Source organism: Parus major, chromosome 1 (assembly GCF_001522545.3).
Source record: "Parus major isolate Abel chromosome 1, Parus_major1.1, whole genome shotgun sequence".
Lineage (NCBI taxonomy): Eukaryota > Metazoa > Chordata > Aves > Passeriformes > Paridae > Parus > Parus major.
The window spans coordinates 76240945-76249903 of NC_031768.1; positions in this window are offsets into that span (position 1 = coordinate 76240945).

Consider the following 8959-nt stretch of genomic DNA (forward strand, 5'->3'; position numbering starts at 1 on the left):
CATGCTTGTTTTTTTTCTGCAGCAAAAATATCATACTTTAGTACAGCTTTTCTTTCTTATCTTGTTGTCAGTGGGATCCTTTCCTGGAAACTGTCAGAGTGAAGGCTCTTCTTAATATAAATACTTAAATAATATTTTACTCTTAAAGCACTTAGTGACTGCACTGGTTTTAACTGCGACAGAGTTAAATATATTTATATTCATGGTAGCTGATATGGGCTATGCTTTGTGCTGAACACAGTGTTGATAACACAGGGATATTTTCATTACTGCTGAGTAGGGCTTACACAGAGTCAAAGCCTTTTCTGCTGCTTACCCCACCCCACCAGCGTGGACACTGAGGGTATACAAGGGACTGGGAGGGACACAGCTGGGACAGACAACTCCAACTGACTCAAGGGATGTCCCACAATAAATGACACTATGCTCAGCAATAAAACTGGGGAGAGGAGGTTGTTTGACTGGCATTGCTCTGGAACCAGCTGGGCATCTGTTGATTGGTGCAGAGCAATTATTTTATTTTGCATTTCCATTTTACTTGTAGTTTCCTTCCCATCCCCTCTCTGATTTCTTTTTTCATTTTTTTTTTTTTAATTATTAACTGCCTTTATTATCTCAACCCACAAGATTTCTCATTTTTACCCTTCCAAATCTAACCCCCATCTTGCTGTGGGGGAACAAGCAAGTGACTGTGCAGGGATTAGTTGCTGTCATGTTTTAACCCCAGCCCAGAACAGCTGGAGACAGCTGTTCAGTCCCTTCTTCCCTCCCTTGGTGGGAGGGGCAGCAGAATCAGGAAAAGCAAAATAAAAGCCATGGGTCAAGATACAGACAGTTTGATAATTAAAAAAAAGTGAAATAGTTTACCAGTAGTAGTATTATTAACAATATTTGCAATGAGAAGGAGAGAGAGGAGAGTAAAACACTAGATTGAGTGCTGCACAACGCAGTTCACCACCTGGCAGCTGATGTCCCATCCATGTCCAGCAGCAAGCGGTGCCTTCTGGCCCACTTTGCCCAGTTTATAAGGTGAGCATGACGTTCTGTAGTGTGTAATGTGACTGTGGCCTGTTCGGCCCAGCTGTCCCACCCACGTCCCTTCCCAGCTTCCTGTGCCCTGCCTCACTGGCAGGGTACTGCAAAGCCCTTGATATGTGCTAATCACTGCTCAGCAACCACCAACACATCAGTGTGTTATCATCATTATTCCCACACTGAATCCAAAACACAGCTCTGTACCAGCTACCAGGAAAAATCTAACTCTATCCCAGCCTAAATCTGGACAGCTGCTTACTGGAACCAAACTGTGACACTGACCCTAAGTTATTTGTTAGCTTAAAATAAGTAATATTGACAGAAGTCACTTAACTAAATTCTCTGAAATTGAAACAGAGAATTGGATTTGACTGCCATGTTAGTCTGTTCAGATTATGAATATCTCTGGAGTAAAACCATGTTTTACACAGCATTGGATGCACATAAAACAAGTTAATAATGTGTTCAGATTTGTCCCTTGGCCATCAGGTTTACCTGTTTAGTTAGTTAACAACTGCCTTTTGATTATTATTTACTATGCTGGTCAGAAAGTTTAAATACTATATTTTCAGTGATATTAGACCAATTTACTGGAGTGGTCAAGCACTAATTTAAAGAAAAAGAAAGAATCAGGGGGATTTCAGTGAGATTTCAGCAAGATTTCAATTGAAATTCAAAGTGGATTCCTGAAAATATCTAGTCTGATTTTCTGCTGCATATTCCCAGCAGACGCAGTCTTAAGAGCTTCAAGAGGCTTTGGGATAATATATCTGGTAGCTGCTTTAGCCTAATGTATACTATTACATGAACTTTGCAGAATGTCAGCTGGCTGCTTTCTAGTTTGGCTGTGTCTTAATACACCAGCTCAGCAATCCATTCAAATTATCCTTTTGTGGAAAAGGGCATCAATAAAATTATACACTGTTAATTTAGCTTTTTTTTTTTTTTTTTTTTCTCAAAAGCAACACAGAACTGAAAGGAGTAAAAAAATTAGATGTAAATTAACGATCATATTTATATGTAGTTAATTAGAATAATTCATTTTATGTACCTAATTTGTTTTTGATACCATAACCTTTTAAAAGTCTGTCTTTAAAAATGCTGGAAACCTAATAAAAATATGAATTGTAATATACCATTTTTTTTTTTTTTATTTACTTATACCTTGATTGTTAGGCTGACTGTAACATTTATATTTTACTTATCTTTGATAACCATCCCATTCCACTATATAAAGATTAATTAGCAGACGTGCTTTCAAAACATAGAATAAAGGGAGTTTAGACAAGTCCTGTAAAATTTGCAGTTTGTGACTCCAGATATTAAATGACAAAATTAAGTTTGTACATAAGAAAAGAAAGAACTTCAAAAATTTATTAATCAAAGCAATTGAAAATTCATGTTATGTCTGTCATTTTATTGTGAGTCTGCCCCTTTTTTCTGGAATTTTCAGGCTACTAAGCTTTTCACCACAATCAAGTGGCTGGTGAACACATGGAAATCCATTTAACATTTCATGACCTAAAGAGGGGTGTGTCCTCTCTTGTGCAGAGTCACATTCTCAGCAGTGGATTCATACATAGGCTAACCTGGTTTTAACTCAGATCCACATAATCCCAGACAGAAATACTGGACACTACACCACAGAAGCAATATCCTTTTTCATTTTACATGTTAGCAGGTATGGAAATGTTATACTAATATGTCAAGGGAAGGATAGGCTGTTCCTTTTGTCCCAATGAATCAAGAAGTCATTAATTTCAGTCTTGGTGATCTAGAAATTATAAATGATCTCAAATAAACATTTCTGGTCTTACTATGAAAATATTTTAGGCACTTAAATCATTGCTATTATTGTATTTTACATAATAAAAGCAAAGTTGCTTCATGTTTTCAAAAAACAGTGAAGGTTATGTTCTTCATATGTTGTTTATCACATTCAATGAATGAATAAATGAATGAATGGAAAAGAGACAAAAGCATTAAAAAGAAAAAAATAAATACCATCACCTTTCTAGATATATGTTTATTAGGCCACTACATTTTAGGAGGTACAAAAAATTTTCATCTTATTCATAATTTAAAAATATCTCTAGTATCAAAAGAGTGCAAGGAAAGCTCATGTTTATGACAATAATGTTTCAATATTTACTTTGATAGTTGTCTCTGTGAGATACTGAGGTGGGGAATTTTTCCTTTTTTAAGCTTGTAACCTGGTCTAACAATATCCAAAGAGGGTAAATAATATGACTAAGCTGGGGTTTTTGACAGTGAAGGCATTTTAACAAGGGATTTTGTCTGTAAAGATAAAAATGGTAACCAACATGGACTCATAGAAAATGTACCTTGTCAAACAAACTTGGGATCTTTTTGCACAATAGGTTTGGTTGATAACTGCAGCAGATAACTGCATTGACATAATGCAGTTATATTTCTATAAAGCTGTTTTCCTTGTGTTTCTTCCTTATGGTGAAGATACTGCTATGCAAAATCAATGAAGCTTAAATATCATCTATGATATGATCTATGTTTTAGAAAGTAATTACAAATGAAGTATCAGTGTCAACAGGATGCATAATCAGATGACTCCAAAAAGTTAGTTCTTGCTTTTCAACCTCCTCATCAATTATCTGATCAAGTTTGCTGATAATGGATAATTAGTGAGCAAGAAATAATGGTCAAAGACCAACTGAACTAAATTATATTGTTAAAGGAAATTACTTTTCTTTGGACAGTATATGTTTAACAAAGCCAAATGAAAGGGCATGCAGCAAGGGACAAAGTGCATAGCTCACACTTGCAGGATGAGAAATGGCATCCTGGTGTTCAGCAAAACTGATGGACTTAGAGGAAATAGTAAATAATTCAGTGAACATGAGCTCCCTGAGCAGCACTACAGCTAAGTAAGTGAACATGTTTTAAATGCATGACTAGAAAAATATTAAATAAATGTGAGGATGCTGTATTTCTGTGCAACACTTGAGAGACTTTTGCTATCATGCCTACATGCATTCTTTTGTGATTGTCTTTAAAAGGGATATAGATATATCAAAATATTATAGAGGAAAATTACAAGGGAAGGTCAAGATTTGGGAAATTAGCAAAACATACCCAAGATAAGATTGTGAAGTTGTTGTCTACAAGTTCTTATTCGGAAAAAACAATTCTGATAGGAGACAGAGCATGAACACGTTATAATGGCCAATGATTTGAAAATAGCTAATTCAGAAGACCAGCAAAAACCACATCTTAAAATCATATATTCATGTAAGCATTTAGGTTGGAAGGGACCTCTAGAGGTTATCTAGACTGCTGTTCTACTCAGAGCAGTACTAACTTTAAAAGAAGATCACTTTGACCAAGGCCTTGAACACTCAAATTTGAAAGTCCCTGAGGATGAAGCTTTCACAGGTTTGTTAAGCATCCTGTTCCAGACCCTACCCATTTACTCTGTGGTTTTTCTTCTTATATTTAACTGAAAATTTCCATGGCTTATATGCATTGCTTCTCATCTGTAGATTGTGTAGCATTGAGTGAAGTCTGGCTACATAATATTTTTTATTTCCTGTACATATTAAAAAGAGAATTTAGGTGCATATTGAATGTTACCGTAATTGAAATTAAAATGTGATTTGGTGAAAAAAAAAAAAATTCCTCTATTTTGAAGATGATATGGATGTTGTTTTGCAAGAGGTGTAGGGCTCATATAAATCGTGAGCCTGATGCAGGATTTGTTAGATGAAATTCTTACAATTTAATTTAGCTAAATTAAGTTTTGATTTACTGTAAAAGTTCATGCTACACAATAAGCTCATGATGCCATGAAGTCAATCAATTGCAAAAATTGTCTGGTTGAGTAATTAACAGAACTAAAATGTTTCTGGATAACAAGGGAATAAAGTCCTTCCCTGTCCTATTAGTGATGCTCATCATTTTCCCAACAGCACTGAGCTGGTAGATTCACTATTGATTTGGACTCCTATTTAGTGGCCTTGGTACTGGTATTTGCAGTCGTATGGTGATTAAATCATAGGCTTGGAGCATAATGTTGGGACAGTACTTACCTTCCTTTGTATGTTTATAGGACAGACCTTCGTACCTTTTCTAGACACTGAATATTCTTTTTAATATGTGAAAAGAAAAAAAAATATTTCTAGTGAAAAAAAATAAAAATAATCATGAACCAGAAGCTCAGATAAATTTTGATGAGATTAATTTTTCCTCAAAGAGCCTTTTCCTATCCACTGATCAGGAAACAAAATATAGGTGAATGATTCAGGAGCTGATATGGTTCACATATAAGTATCTTGTGTGAGATGAGTTCCAAGAAAGATTGTGTAAGAAAATAAATGTTCATAAAAAAAATTATAAATAAACCCTGAATTATCAGTTCACAAACTTAATTGTTATATTATTATTATTATATTACTTTTCTCTCCTAAGAAGAGCAACAATGATGATGAAAGGACTAAAGAGCATGACTTATGAGGGCTGGCTGAGGATACAGGTTTGTTCACCTCAGAGGAGAGGAGACTGAGGGATCGCCTCTTTGCTGTCTATCACAACATGATGTTGATGGAGTCGAGTGGGAGGTGCTGCTCTTTCTGGTGTTTGGTGATAGGCCACAAAGGGAAGGATGAAAACTGTGTCAGAAAGAGTTCAGATAGAACATTAACAAAAAAGTTCTTCACTGAAAGTATGAACAACAATCAGAAAAAGCTCCCTGGGTAATTAGTCATGGCCCCTAGCCTCTCAGTGTTCAAGAAGCATTTAGAAAACACCCTTAGACATATGGTTTAACTATTAGATTTTCCTGTGTGGATTTTTAAATTGGACTTGATAACAATCATGTCCTTTCCAGCTCAGAATATTCCATGATCCTATGAATCTAATCTTTTGTGATCATGTATTTGGAAAGATTGACATTTCAGCTGCTATTTATATTTCATGGTTCATAGTGACATTTTGAATAGAGACTCTGCTTGTGCATGTACAGAAGAATTGTACTTCAGGTTTTTAATAATTTTTATGTATATGCTGGTAATTATCACTTTGAGTATTTCAGGATCTATTTAAAGACACAATCAATCCTTTCTTTCATTCTATACATTTTTGCAGATATTGATTCAGTTTTGTTAGGGCTTAGTAGGAGTTCAACTTTTGCTTTAAATGTCTACCTTAACTAAAAATGTCCCTTATTTTCTAGAATAATATCTTTACTCTTATATGTTTTTGAGATTAAAGATGAAGTCTTCATTGGTACTTAACATCTACAGAAGGTAGTGAATTTGAGACTTTGTTCTGTTTTGATTAATATTTTTTGAGGCTTTTCTTGTTTAAAAAATGACTGCCCCATAAATATTCTGTTTCATGGACCTACAAACCAGTATTTACATTTGCAGTCTGCAATTAAATTACTCCTTTCTTATAATTTGCATGAGTTACAGATCAATAACTTACTCATGTATCTTTCCCAGCATGAAGATAATACAGAGTATTAAAGAAAGTGTTTATAAAGTTGTGGTTTAATCAACATACAAATCCATGGAAGTAATAATTACATTTTTGCATTTCAGGACACATTTAATGTGATTTTTTTATTGTGGTCTTGATTTCCAAGGATTATCCTTTAAAAACAGTGCAGTTATGGATTATGTATCTATCATATATAATTAACTGTGAACAGTCCTCAAAATTTAGTAAGTACACTTAATAGCCTGAAATTATTATAGACAACAGTTTAAAACATTGATTTTTTTTTAATAAATATTTAGACCACTTTGTAATTAAATTTTCACTGTTTTCATTGTACAATGTATAAATGTATGGTCATACTGTATCCAGGTAACACATATATATAATAGCAACATTGCTAAGATTCACCTTAAATATGCAAAACCAAAGATTAAAATCTACTTTTAGTCATCAAAATGTATAAAATATTACAATTGAACAATCAACTTTCTCTACTCTGGGCATGTCTAATGCACCTTTTATTTAACTTTCAGTTTTGCTAGAAGGAGTAAACTAAAAATTAAGATTTTAACTTCATTAAAAAGATTATTACTACTAAATTACAACTCTTGCTTGAGTTCCAACAAAACACAATAATGAATTAAAAAATATTTTTGTGGAAAGTACCTACTGCTACTTCTGTCTGCTTTCCTGTTTCCAGTGTATGATGACTGCTTCTTAATTTTGTCTCCCTTTGTATATTAGAGTCTCCCTCTGTATTTCCACATCATCTGATTCCAATGCACCCTTTAATGATATTTACTGGATGTTCTCCCTTCTCTCCTCCTCTGCCCTGAACTTTGAGACAGAGAATATAGATTTGTTTACTGGGAAGTTCAAAGGCATCATGTGCCTCTCCAGGCAGAATAAACATTTGTACACCCTTGCTGTCTCGGAGCCTGTGCCTGAGTAAGGAAGTTCTGACACACTGTCTCACCACTTACCCACTGGACTGGGTCTGCAGGTGGCAGCTATAGTTTCAGAAGCTTTGCATGCTACATAGTTATGTCCTGGGCAGACCATGGAAATAATCTTTTGGGACTGTGATTAATTATATTTCTGTTGTGGTTATTATAGTTTATACTAGCAAGATACAGCTCAAATGTTGAATTGGTATCTTTTTACTGAAATGTATTAAGAAAGCAGATGAGTGAAATATCTGTCTGGCAATATTCACATAAGTCCATTACTAGGCATTTAAATACACACATTATCTTCAAAACTTTTCTTTGTTCTTCCTAAACTCTACCTGATTTAATGTAGAATTTGTTGTTGAAGCAAGCAGGAGTGTACACAAAGAAAGGTGCTTCTGCAAGTATATCAGCACATTGTTTTCTTTTCACTTTCACGGGTAACTTCACAATTAAACAGCTTTAGTGCATTCTATTACACAGACCAAAATGGTCACCAGTCTGTCCTGTATAACATCTTGCATGCTGTATAGTCATGAATGCCTGCTACACTGCCAATTAATTTGTAATGATAATATTTAACAAAGGATGATTTTTCCAGCTGGAAGCAAAGTTATTCCCTGTTCCCTATCCTCCCCAACACTACTATCATCATGTCCCTTGAGCTGGTACCATGAGATCTTTATCATCTCAAAGTGATGTTAAAAATAAGCAGATGGGAAATCATTTTAATATCTTATCTGGAGAATAACACCTCTAAGTAATGCAACTACCCTCCTAATATTGGACCTTGGCATCAACACTGCAGAAACCACTCCCAATGTGTGTTATTTTCTGCATGCCCTCATTAGAGGTCTTTTGTTTTCCTCTTTTATTCAGTTTCATTATGACAACTGAAAGTGACTTTTCAAAAGCCAAGAGGATTTTACATAACAGGATCCCTATTGTCATTCTTCATTTCCTTTCAATTCGAGCACATTTGCTCCATTTTCATTATGTGGGAGATCATGCAGCATGTCAGCGCACAGTCCCTTCCTGCTGGCAAGGTACATGAAGAGGAAGTCTCAAGACCAGGGTTATTCTTGCACTGAGTACAAAAATGCCTTTTACTAAGGGAGGCTAACAGCCTATGCCAAAAAACTAGTTTGACATGGACAGAGGAAGAAAGTAAACAAAAGCTTATGAATTTTGTCATATAAAATGTTCACTGTGACAACAATGCAACAACGCAGTGATATAGAGAAGGTGCAAAAGAAAGGTAACTGAACATATTAACTGGCACAAAAGACCTACAACTATAATAGAAGTTCAGGGCTCATGTCTTATCAATCACTTCTTAAACAGGTTGAAAAAGGGGCACTTAGATGTGGTCAGAGCATGAAGAAAATTTTGGGAAAGTACCTCTGAGAAGAGGAAGATTATCAGGCTTCTGCATTTCTCTACAGATTCTAGCTTTCTGATTTAAAGACCTCCATGACCACCAGTTTGATGGTCTAACA